The sequence below is a fragment of the Halichoerus grypus genome, chromosome 1 (assembly GCF_964656455.1).
Source record: "Halichoerus grypus chromosome 1, mHalGry1.hap1.1, whole genome shotgun sequence".
NCBI classification, from domain to species: Eukaryota; Metazoa; Chordata; class Mammalia; order Carnivora; family Phocidae; genus Halichoerus; species Halichoerus grypus.
In genome coordinates, this window is record NC_135712.1 from 46031083 (window position 1) to 46044741 (window position 13659).

Consider the following 13659-nt stretch of genomic DNA (forward strand, 5'->3'; position numbering starts at 1 on the left):
ACACTATTTCAAAAATGATTCAATTATTTGCCAAGATTTAAAAATCTTTAAACTTTGCATGAATTCTGAATTTCTGTCTTTTCTTGAAAAATCACAAGTAAAAAAAGTAGGGAAACCTGGGCCAGTTCTCCAAATGGTTGTACCTAAGTAATGGCTGTCCCCTTTAAAAAGAGAGTCATACTCCAGTTTGCTAGTCTCCACCACTCCCTAAAGTCTCTGATCCTGAAGCTCAGTTATCATTTGTCAGGGCAATGCTGTTACTATACTCAGTCCATTTCACTCATTTATTTTGTGTGTGTATCATCTGCCGGCAGTGAGTTTGTATCCTCTTGCCTAGAGCTTAGAGGTATTAAGGTTATCATGTGTTTTTCAAAGTCTATATTAACCATACTTTTGGTAGATGAACAGCAACAAACCCTGGAAGTTGTTAAATGAAAATATTTTGTATTCAGAAGAGAGAAGAAATCCCTCTGATTTGAAATAGATTAGAGGTGGTGTTAATACTGCCACAAAACTTAAGGAATCTGATTTATGTTCTCAACTAAATGGAAGATCATTTAGCCTATGGAGAGATCTGCCACCGAACAACACTCCTCTTACAAACTCACAACTTAAAAAGAGAAGATGGGGGTGGGGAGTTATTTGCTAGAGCAAAAAGCACATCAACTGTGTCCACCTCCAATAGATACAACAGATGGAAATGGAGTTTGCTTAGGGAAGATCACTCTTAATTTACAAACAAACAGATTTAGGTATGGCTTTTTAGTGCCTATGTACAGAAGCACTTCTAATTGCAAAAACAAAATCCCAAATTTGGAACGTTCAAAGTAATTAATCAATAAAGTGAGCCCCTGAATATCCAGGCACTGAAAGAGGTATGCAGCAGGAATTCAGTGATGAAACTAGACTGGCACACTGTTGCCCTTGGAAAGCTTAGTGTAGCAGGACAGGGCAAACACACAGTTGAAGCCCCTAAAATACAGAAGAGGCCATTTTAACACCCAGAAAATGTTTAGAGAAGATACCATCATTAAGTAATGTCCATCAATACAGTTTCTTTAAGAGTTGGGCTTCAAGAGTGAGATGGAGTTGTAAAATCAGCCCTCTGTCTTAACAGTGATTTCACATTCTCTTTTTGAATGACTAAGATACCCTCCCATAATGATCTTGCTTATATTGTGACTAACAATACATTGTTTTTGGCTGAATTTAGCATTACTTTTAACTGCTTCAACAAAAACTTACCTGCATAGGATAATCATGGAGGGTACAGATATAATTTCCTTTTAAACAATTAGGCTATAAAGCAGGGCACTTGCTATGATGAGCACTGGGTGTTGTATGTAAGTGATCAATCACTGAATTCTACTCCAGAAACCAATATTGCCCTGTATGCTAACTACCTAAAATTTAAATTAAAAATAAAAATAATTATGATTATACCAAACAAAAAAAATGTACCCATCATAAATAAAAAATAAAAAATAAAAATAAACAATTAAGGGCGCCTGGGTGGCTCAGTCGGTTAAGCGACTGCCTTCAGCTCAGGTCATGATCTCAGGGTCCTGGGATCGAGCCCCGCATCGGGCTCCCTGCTCAGCGGGAAGCCTGCTTCTCCCTCTCCCACTCCCCCTGCTTGTGTTCCCTCTCTCGCTGTCTCTCTCTCTCTGTCAAATAAATAAATAAAAATCTTTAAAAAAAAAATAAATAAACAATTAGGCAACTGAGTATATACTTAAAAGAACAAGTAACAAATATTTACCATCTTTAAAAGGAGTAGCAGTGGGGCACCTGGGTGGCTCAGATGGTTAAGCATCCACCTTCGGCTCAGGTCATGATCTCAAGGTCCTGGGATGAAGGGCTCTGTGCTCAGCGAGGAGTCTGCTTTCCCCCCTGCCTCTGCCCTTTCCCCCCAGCTCGTGCATGTGCACACACTCTCTCTCAACTAAAATCTTTAAAAAATTTTTTTCAAATTAAAAAATAAAATAAATAAATAAAAGGAATAGCAGTATCAACAATAATGGATTTGTCTTTCCTTCTGAAAGACAGTGGTGACTACTTTAAAAAGTGTATTTTTCTACTTCATAAAGTCATTATGGATTTTGATTTCAGGGGAATATGGCTACTTCACTGTTGTTTTATTTTCATGAATAAATGACACATGCAGTATTTGTACATTTAAAAATAAAGTTCATGTGGGAAATGTACTTTTGACACTTTTACTCCTACTTCCCACCTCATACACAAAAATTAATTATGGATTGACTGAAAATATGTGTGGAAAGGAAAACAATAAAGCTTTTAGAGGAAAACCTTGGGAACAACTTCATGACCTATGAGTTGGCAAAGATTTTAAAAGGACACAAAAAATGGTAATCCTAATTGGAAAAAAAATTAATAATTGTGAACATTAAAATTAAGTTAAAATTAATGTCTATCAAAAGGTACCAATAAGGGAGGTAGAAAGAAAAGCCAAAGAAAGGGAGAATATATATTTTAATACATATACCCCAAAGAACCCATACCAGAACATAGAAAGAATTCCTACAAATAAGAAAATGATCACCCAAATGCATAAAAAAATTCAACACTTCTCATAAAAGATATTCAAATGGCTAACATAGGAAAAGAGAACAATATCATCAGGCATCAGGGAAATGCAAAGCAGAGCTACAGTGTGGTATCAGTACACACACACACACACACACACACACACACACACGCACACACACACGAATGGTTAAAATGGCAAAAGTAGAGACAAGTAACTGAAACTCTCATACCCTTGTGGTGGGTATAAACTGGTACAGCCACAAATGCATTTGTCGGTATCTACTAAAGCTGAACACATGCACACCCAGCAACTCCTCTTCTAGATGTAGAATTGTACATCTGCATTCACCAAAAGACAGGTGAGAAAATGCTCACAGCAAACAGTGATAGCTAAGAACTGGTTATATGGTAGATATACCTTAATTTCCTTACTGTTAGAAATTTAGATTGCTTCCAATTTTTCTAATAGTGAATAATGTAGGAATAGACATCTTCCTAACACAACTTTTATTTTTGAAATATTTCCTTAAGAATGATTCTTAATATATACTTCCAGACTGCTAGCTAAGTAAGCTATATCAACTAAGAGAGCCTCAATAAAAAAAAGTACCAATTTCACTACACCCATGTCAACATATTTTTTTTTACTAATTCAAAATTCAAGGAGGGAATATACTTAGTTTTAAAAAATCTGCATTTCTGGGGCGCCTGGGTGGCTCAGTCATTAAGCGTCTGCCTTCGGCTCGGGTGATGATCTCAGGGTCCTGAAATTGAGCCCCACATCGGGCTCCCTGCTCCGAGGGAAGCCTGCTTCTCCCACTCCCCCTGCTTGTGTTCCCTCTCTCACTGTCTCTCTCTGTCAAAATAAATAAATAAAGTCTTTAAAAAAAATAAAAATTAAAAAATTAAAAATTTGCATTTCTTTGATTATAAGCACAGCTGCCTCCTCCAATAATCTCTTCCAGAATGGCAGGTTGGACAAAAGAGCACACAACTTTTTATTAGTATCCATGATGGTAGCCAAAGGGCCTTGATGGAAAATTTTATAGTATTCATGTGGACCAAAATATCCACAGAGCAATACCAATCTTCCCCATCAAATTTTTCTTAGTGGGCCTCCCTTCTCTCTTATGAAACTTATGCTTCTAGGGTTTTAAGACTTATCTTCTGGAACACCAGCAAACTTCTGGACAGAAGAGAACGTCATTATTCTGCTTTTATTTCTTAATAAAAACTTTTGAAAAGGAAGTGACTCAAGGCTTTGGCTTCTATTAAATTGACAGCTTCTTTCTTGATAGCTGGCAGAATTTCTCATACCAAGTATATGAATGTAAAAAGCAGTGAGTCACAACAATGTGTAAATGTCAATAAAACCAGATGTACTGTCAAGCATCACAGGTGAGACATACACAGCATACCATGAAATTTCTTTCAAAGCTTTTTTAGAAAAATAAACTTTCACCACTTAGGAAATGTCAATGCTTATTAATATTTCCTGTAAAGGCCCACAAATAGGAATTCTTGGGTAGGACTGCAGAGATTAAGTTTTATCCAGCTGAATGCTGTTGAAAAATGAGACAGTTGTCAATTCCTCATTGACCTGCCTCAAAACATTAGAGGAAATAGTTTGAAGTGATGACATCATTTATAGAGACAAAGCTTCAGTATTTATTTTCTGTTCTAGGCCACAAAGCAGCTTGACCATTCCTGGGTACAAAGATTCACTAAAGTCTTTTGAATTGTATAGGACTTCTGTACTTTGCAATGCAACAAACAACCTCATATGATACTTTCTCATAGGGACAAATCCAAGTTAAATTTAAGTTCCCATCAAGCCTTCTCATGAAAACCATCCACAGTCGAACAATGTATTTTCATGAACAGATAAGGTGCCTTTAGCCTTGACTACATGTTTTTGTAGGCTAGGACTTTATCACACATAAAACTCTGTGGCTCTTATATCTATCATTCAAGAAACCTATAATCATTAAGATTATGTATCACTTCTTCAATTCCTGGCTATGGAAAACTATTCTAAATGAAAAATGTTAACGAAGATGATAGTATTGTAATACCTTTAATTCTTTCAAATGAAACAGTACTTATCACTTTAATTTGATATAAAATAATTATTTTTTACAAAGACAGCTTTAAAAGAAACAGGAAGAGGGGCGCCTGGGTGGCTCAGTTGGTTAAGTGACTGCCTTCGGCTCAGGTCATGATCCTGGAGTCCCTGGATCGAGTCCCACATCGGGCTCCCTACTCGGCAGGGAGCCTGCTTCTCCCTCTGACCCTCCTCCCTCTCATGTGCTCTCTCTCTCTCTCTCTCTCATTCTGTCTCAAATAAATAAATAAAATCTTTAAAAAAAAAAAAAAGAAAAGAAACAGGAAGAAACTCAAAGAAGAAGAAGTATTCTACTTTTATTAAGATCATGGACCCCTAAAGCATAGCAACAGATCTCATAGAGTCTACGAATAACCTAAGTGGTAAAAGTTAATGAAAGACTCATTGGGGGAGACAAAGATGATCAAGGTATCCCATGCACAGACATAAAATACAAGAAAAAAAAAAAGTCCATTGGCAGATGAGAGTACTGACTTCAGGGAGGGAACTTAAGAGCGCAATTTTGGAAAGAAAACACTTCAGGGGGAGAAGTAGGTTAAAAGTAATAGAGAGAGGGGCACCTGGGTGGCTCAGTCAGTTAAGCATCTGCCTTCGGCTCAGGTCATGATTCCAGGGTCCTGGGATGGAGCCCCACATTGGACTCCCTGCTCAGTAGGGAGCCCGCTTCTCCCTTTGCTTCTACCCCTGTTTGTGCGTTCTCTCTGTCAAATAAAAAAAAAAAAAGTAATAGAGAGGAATACTTTGGAAACTGCACTGTAAAGGGGAGAAGAAACAAAGCAAGAGGGGGAAATTTAGGGTCCTGCAAGACAAATAAAAAATAAAAAAAAGATACAATTCCTCCCCCACTACCACCTCTTCTCCAAAAAAGAAAATATCTACTACACTGACAGAAGAGGACTATCGTGAACCTATCACAAACTATAAAGTAAACCACTGCAAACCACACCTCTATACCCACAAATACCTAGACACAGTCTTTAACTACTTAAAAAATATATAGTGTAAGGGGACCCTGGGTAGCTCAGTCATTTAGGTGTACGACTCTTGATCTCAGCTCAGGTCTTGATCTCAGGGTTATGAGTTCATGCCCTGCACTGGGCTCCATGCTGGGCGTGGAGCCTACTTTAAAAAAAAAAAGGAGGGGGTGAACTTGGGTGGCTCAGCTGGTTAAGCGTCTGACTCTTGATTTCAGCTCAGGTCATGATCTCAGGATCATGGGATGGAGCCCTGCATCAGGCTCTGTGCTCACCAGGGAGTCTGCTTGGGATTCTCTCTCTCCCTCTACACTCCCCCCGCCCAGCTCTCTTGCTCTCACTCTCTCTCACTCTCTCTCGCTCTCTCAAATAAATCTTTATTTATTAGTAATATATAAAACTTATATATACTATATAATATGTTATAGAGATTATATATTATACACATTATATAGTATAAAACAAAAAACAATTTTATATATATATGTGTGTATATATATATACATATATATATATAAAATAAAACAAAAAATGAGAATCCCAACAACTCAGTTTATGGAAACCCCCTCCCCCCCGCTAAAAAACAATGATAAAACAGAAGGAAACTGGAACACTCCAGACTTAATTAAATGTCCTCAAGCAACTGGGGACATGATAAAACCCCTTGAAACAGAAACTCAAAAGCTAAAAATAGAAATGGACAATATCCAGAAAGAACTAAGAGTTGATTTCACAAAATGTAAAAAAAAAATGACAAAATTATATAAAAAATGAAGACCATATTACAAGGTGCACAAGGAATAATGGATTCTAATGAAACATGATAATGAATGTTAAAAAAAAAAGAAAAAAAGAACAAAATAGAATGAAAAGGAAATAAAAAACTAAAAGCACTGGTGAGAATGTGGTTTAAATGGCAAGGAAGACCCAAGTTTCTTAGACTTAAAAATGTATCTAAAAAAGATGCACAAGAGAATGGAACAGAAATAATATTAAAAGTATCATCCCACAAAACTTTCCAGAAATAAAAGATCTGAATCTATGTATTGAAAGAGCTTATTGGATACCAGTGAAAACCAATCCAAAATGATCACCTTCAACACATATCCTTATAACACTATTAAGACTTTAAAGGTAAATAAACTTCTCGAAAAACAATATAAAAAGCCAGACAATAATGGAAGAGTATTTAAAAACAAAAACTCAAAGAAAGAATAGGTCAATCAAAAAGGACATATTTATATATAATCAAGCTGTCCCTCAAGTCTCCACATAATAAAACTTTTAAAATAAGCAGTTTTAAGCATGCAAGAAATTCTGTACCCATAAGTCCTGCTTAAGGAATCAGTCTATTCCAAGATGAACTTCATCCACTCACATTATGACTGGAGAACTTGGGCAAAAAGACAGAGTGTGAACATTTAATATTTTTAAATACAGATCTAGGAAAGTTAGGGATGGGCTGAAGAATAAGATGTTATATGATGTAGGCTACATGTTATGAATTTATGTTCTAACAGTAAAAATAGGGAGAGAAGGGAGAAGAAAAGAGGAAAGTAAAACAGTTCGTTGAATGTTATATAATAGGTAGGAGTTACAGACAATTGGTGGGATTTAACACCATTAAAAATAGACAAATCAGACAGTAAAGATTAAGACAACAGGGGATCACAGGCATTTAAAAAAGTAAAAATTGAAAGATAACACTTAGAACAAAATTATAAGACTTATTAAGCTCCAAAAGCTTAAATAAATTTAATTTTAAATAAATTTAAAAATAGAAGGAAAGAAAACAATGTAAAGAAATAAGCACAACAAATACATATAATTGTAACTTAAAATACACAGAGTTGAGACAAAACATTTCAGTTTTATAAATAAGTACAAATGGGCTTAACTCAGCTATTTAAAATAAAAAAAGATTTTCAACTGGGTTCACAGAGTAAGACCCAAAAATGTGCTACATACAAAAAACACACCCAAAACAAAATGATCTACAAAAGCTGAAAATAAAGGGGGAGCAAAGGCAGGTATACCAGGCAAATGAAGACAGTAAGAGATATGGAGGAGGATGTGCAGATGATACTGTCAGACAAAAAGAGAATTCAAACTCAAAGTATTAGACATGACAAAGGAGGAACTTTTTAATGCTGGAAGTCACAATTTTTTTTTTTTTTTTTAAAGATTTATTTATTTGAGAGAGAGAGAGAGATTACAGTGGGGGGGGGGGTGCGGTGGGCAGAGGGAGAGGGAGAAGCAGGCTCCCAGTCGAGCAGGGAGCCTGATGCGGGGCTCGATCCCAGGACGCTGGGATCATGACCTGAGCCGAAGGCAGACGCTTAACCGACTGAGCCACCCAGGCGCCCCTGGAAGTCACAATTTAAAATAAAGATATTACAGCTAAGAACACCTTTATAAAAGCAAAAACCTAAAGAAAAACAAGGGGGAAAAAAAAGAGACATACCAATAAGAGATCAAGTAGTTAAGAATAAAGATATAGCAAATCTAATCAGTAAATAAGATCTGAATGACTATCAAACTTTACATCTTGATATTAGAGAACATCTTGATATTAGAGAACAAACCTTCTCAAGCATACATGGGACATTCATAATAAAGGTTGTGTTAGGTTATGCAGAAAATATTAGAAAGCTCCATAGAGATATTTATGACCACAACGCAATAAAAGTAAAAATTATTAACACTAGCAAAGAAAGGTATTCCAACTGCAAATCTATTTATGTACTATACACCCAATAATAAACATGTACCGAGTAAAAGGGAAATACAAAACAAAATTAGACTTCCAAAAAAAACACCGATATAATAAATCAATCTGTGGTATATCAGTCTTAAAGATGTACTCAAAGTAAACCTCAAAGCATTAGACACATTTATCAATAACAATGATAGAATAAATACAAATGAATTAAAATTCTTTGCTAAAAGCTAGGAAACAAATAACAAAATAAGCCCAAAGCAAGCATAATGAAGAAAATGAAATAACAGAACTAGAAACAGAAATTAATAGGGTAGAGAAAATAGAATAGATCTAAATATAATAAATCATTTCTGATTTATTTTTTGAAAAAAATTAACAAAATAGGCAAACCACTTGCTGACAATCAAGGGAAAAAAGGGGAAAGCACAAATGAACAAAACAAAACAAAAATGATATGAAGGAAATAACCATTGAAAAAACCATTGAAATAACCGTTAGGAAAAAAAACCATACAATTCTATTTTTCAGACATCACTACAAATAAACTTGAAGACCCAGGTGAACTGGGTAATTTGTTAGGCAAAGAGCTTACTAAAACTGAACTACTTAAAGATAAAATCTGAACGAGATCAATCTCCTAAGAAAAAATAAAGAGGGGCGCCTGGGTGGCTCAGTCTGTTAAGCGTCTGCCTTCGGCTCAGGTCGTGATCCCAGGGTCTTGGGATCGATCCCTGCATCGGGCTCCCTGCTCCGCAGGGAGCCTGCTTCTCCCTCTCCCACTCCCCCTGCTTGTGTTCCCTCTCTTGCTGTGTCTCTCTCTGTCAAATAAATAAAATCTTAAAAAAAAAAAAAAAAGAAAAAGAAAATAATAGGACCTATCCTACCAAAAAAAGCATCAGGTCTGGATGGTTTTTCACAGAGTGAAACCTTCAAATACCAACTTGTTCAAAAACTCTCTTACATTTTTCCAGAGCAATGAAGGAAAACTTCTGAAATCTTTGCACTTATATATGTAACATCAATACCTAAACCTTATAAGGACAATGCAAAATAAATTATACACTAATTTTTGCTTATCAATATTTATATAAAAATACTAAATAGATTATTAGGAAACAGAATCCAATGCCACATTAATAGAATGATGCAACAAAGGGATATTCATTCCAGGAATGTAAAGTTGGTTCACTGTTAGGGAATCCATTAATATAATCCACCATACAAATAGATTTCAGAAGAAAAACATATAATCATCTCCACAGATGCTAAAGAAGCTTTCTATCATAATCCAATTCTTTCCTAATGAAAAACACTCAAGAAAATAGAAATCAAGGAATACTTCCTGTTACGTATCCCCCAAAATTAATTTGTTGAAACCCCTTCCACTCCATGTGAACATATTTAGGGATATGGCCTTAATGTAGGTAATTAAGGTTAAATTAAGTCATAATGATAAACTCCTAATCCAAGAGGATTAGTGTCCTTGTAAGAATAGACCAGAGAACTCACCCCTTCTCTCTCTCTGCTATGTGTGGACACAGAAATAAAGTAGCTGTCTATAAAGCCAGGAAGAGAATTCTCAGCAGCAACTGAATCTGACACCCTGATTTCAGACTTCCAGACTCTAAGCTGTGAGAAAATAAGTTTCTGTTGTTTAAGCTATCCAGTATATGGTATTGCAGCCTGAGCTAACACCTCCATAAGATCAGGAACAAGAAAAAGATGCCCACCATCTACACTATGGATTAACATAGCAATGACTGGTAATATTAGCCAATGCAATTAGATAAATCAATCACAGGCACAAGAACTGGAAAAGAAGTAAAACTATCTCTATTTGCAGATGTGACTGTGTACCTAGAAATCCCTAGAAAGTGAATGATAAAACTGAATTAAAAAAACCCAGTAAAGGGCGCCTGGGTGGCTCAGTTGGTTAAGCGACTGCCTTCGGCTCAGGTCGTGATCCTGGAGTCCCGGGATCGAGTCCCACATCGGGCTCCCTGCTCAGCAGGGAGTCTGCTTCTCCCTCTGACCCTCCTCCCTCTCATGCTCTCTGTCTCTCATTCTCCCTCTCTCAAATAAATAAATAAAATCTTTAAAAAAAAAAAAAAAAACCCAGTAAAATAGGATATAAAATCATCATATAGAAATCAATAGTCTTGATAAAATTAGTGACCAGTAAGAGGATACAATGGCAAAACAAACAAAACCAAAACATTTCCACTTACAATAGCAACAGGGAAGATATTTAGGAACAACTTCAACAAAAAAAATGTGTAAAATTTACATGAGAAAGTTCAAAACACCCTTGAAAACAACAAAATTAGATTTGAATAGAAAAAAAGCAGCTCTTGTTCTTGAATAGGATGACTCAACATAACAAAGACAAATTATGAATCACAATAAAAAATACCAACAAACATTTTTATGAAGTTGGACACATTGATAACTAAACTTCATATGGATCAATAAACAGGCAAGAATAGCCAAGAAAACACTAAAAATAAACATCCTTAAAGAGAGACTAGGCATTAAAACACATTATATAGCCTCTATCATTAAAACTGACGTTTTGGTTATGTGAATATTGACCAGTGGAACACAACAGAAAACCCAGAAATAAACCCAAGTATGTAGAGAACTTGAGTAGTATATGATAAAGTCAGTATCTCAAATCACTGAGGCAAAGGCAGACCTTTAAATGCATAGTGTTAGGACAAGTGACTAGTCATCTGGAAAAGATACAATTAGATCTACACTTTGTATCATACGAAAGAATATCCCCAAATGGACCAGGAATCTAAATATAAAATAAATGAAACCACATACATGTACTAGAAGAAAACATGGGTAAATTTATATTTAACTGGGATGTAAGGAGAGGCTTTCCAATTAGGATTCAGAATCCAGATGCAAACAAGTGATAAATTTGCTGCATTGAAAAAAACCTGCATGGCAACAAAACCAGATAAACAAGTTCCATAGGGGCGCACCTGGGTGGTTGAGCGTCTGCCTTTGGCTCAGGTCATGATCCGGAGTCCTGGGGTTTGGGATCGAGCCCTGCTCAGTGGGGAGTCTGCTCCTCCCTCTGCCCCTCACCCTGCTCATGCTCCCTCCCTCTCTCTCGCTCTCTCTCAAATAAATAAAATCTTAAAAAAAAAAAGTTCCATAAACAAAGTCAAACAAGGAGAAACTGTCTGCAGTATGTATCACATAGAGGCTACTATCACTAAAAGATAGTAACAGTATTCCTAGGACCAGAGAAAAACAAAGACCAAAAAAACATGACAGAAAAATGAGCAAATGACACAAAAAGTTGTTTAAAAAAAATGAACCTTTGACATACAAAAAAATATGTTCAACATCACTCATACTAAGAGAAATGCAAATTACAGGTATACTGCGATACCATTTCTCACCTATCAGTTGGCAAAACTTAAAAAGCATGATGATGCACACCCTGGTAACGCTGTGGGGAAACAGGCATTTTTATGCACTGCTGAATGGAAATGCAAGTTGGCATAACCCTTGTAGAGGGGAATCTGGTAATATCTAACAAAGCTATATATACATTTATCTTTTGAACCAATAGTTGCATTTCAGGAATTTGTTCTGAAGCTACACCTCCAAGAATACAAAAATACATCTGCATAAAGTTATTTGTTGCAGCACCGTTTGTAACTGCACGATACTGGAAGTACCTGTACACAAAAGAGTGGTTAAATAAACTGCAGTACCTCCATACTGTGGAGTTCTCTGCAGCTGTAAAAAGAATTAAGGGCTATGTCTATGCACTGTTGTTGGAATGACTTCCTTCTTAGGTAAGGGAAAAGCAAAGTACAAAAGAATATCAACAGTATATTAGATTTGAACTTCAGAATGTCTCTAACAAACCAGATCTTAAAAAAAAATAATTATAGGGGCACCTGGGTGGCTCAGTCAGTTAAGCGTCTGCCTTCGCCTCAGGTCATGATCTCAGGGTCCTGGGATCGAGCCCCGCATCGGGCTCCCTGCTCAGCAGGGAGCCTGCTTCTCCCTCTCCCTCTGCCTGCCTCCCTGCCTACTTGTGATCTCTCTCTGACAAATAAATAAAATTTTTAAAGAAAAATAATTATAACATTCACACACCAAAAACAATCACTCTTGCTAGCACTGAACGCCCGATTCCTCTTAAAATTTCTCTGGATTATCTTAACATGTCTTCCTGCAGCTTGAATCAAGATCAAAACAAGGTCCACACATTATTTTTGGAAGATGTAACTCCTAAAAGTATGACAATTCCCTCTACTTCTCTCCTTTTTTAAAAAATGCTATTGACAGATGGTCTTTATGGTTGATAAAACGTGTTTCTCTAGCTCCTTTATTTCCTGTAAACTGCTAAGGGCTTGATGGGACTGTGGCTCACCTTTTTTCACTGCTGTTACAAGACTGCTTAGGTGGTACTGTTTACTCCCTACTGCATCACCCGTTTAATACAGTTGCCCTCTATTAGTGTTATAGTGGTTTCTAGATCCTCAGGCAATCTGAGTTCCTAAAAGCTTATCTGAGACCATATATTCATGGCAATATACACACAGTGATCAAGCTACCAGGTTAATTAAGAGTTGACTGAGAGACAACAGAGGTTATCAATCGGCAGTAAGAGAAGCTGGCCAGGAATTCTTTCTCTCATAGGTAAGAGGCCAAAACGTAGAGACAAGATGAAGGATTTGACTTGATATGGAGAGGAGGCCGCCAGAGGATGAACATCATGCTTACAGAAAAGATACTGGGTTCCACTTATAGTTCTAAAATATATTTTATACACTAGTACCAATAAATGTTTCCAAATTAACTCATGGAGAATTCAAGATTTACTGTATGATGTTAGTTCACCCAAACAGTCTTAGACATTTTCCACCTTTAAGCCTAAGGGACTGATCTCTAAGCCAAAGATTCTCAACATGACTACAAAGCAGATTCCCCTGGGAAGCCTTTAAATTCCAGAGGCGTGGGTCCCACCCAATCAATTCTGATTCAACTGGTCTAGGATGGGGATACAGTATTATTTAGTATATAGTATTATTAAAAATCTTTCCAGGTGACTCTAATATGCAGCCATAACTGAGAACCACTAATCTTAGCTAAGAATAACAACAATAGCAGCCAGTATTAGTAAGCACATATTATGTGTTATGGACTGTTCTAAGCACTTTACATGTTATTAGTTCATTCCCTATCTTACAAGTGAAAAAACAGGTCGGGTAACTTGCCCAAAATCACACATAAGCTAAGAGCGGAGTGAG

At 36.4% G+C, this 13659-nt stretch overlaps 1 protein-coding gene across 2 annotated transcripts in view; it reads right to left on the reverse strand.

Annotated features, from left to right (window-relative positions):
- Positions 1–13659, reverse strand: part of DCBLD2 (discoidin, CUB and LCCL domain containing 2) — a 91649-nt gene that overhangs the window by 60835 nt on the left and 17155 nt on the right. Inside the window, exon 2 of one of the 2 annotated variants that reach the window (XM_036089921.2) lies at positions 5239–5379. The exons of the other annotated variant lie outside the window; for it this stretch is intronic. The gene's annotated coding sequence lies outside the window, so the exon portion shown is untranslated. The remainder of the gene's footprint in view (positions 1–5238; positions 5380–13659) is intronic. 2 annotated transcript variants of the gene reach the window in all.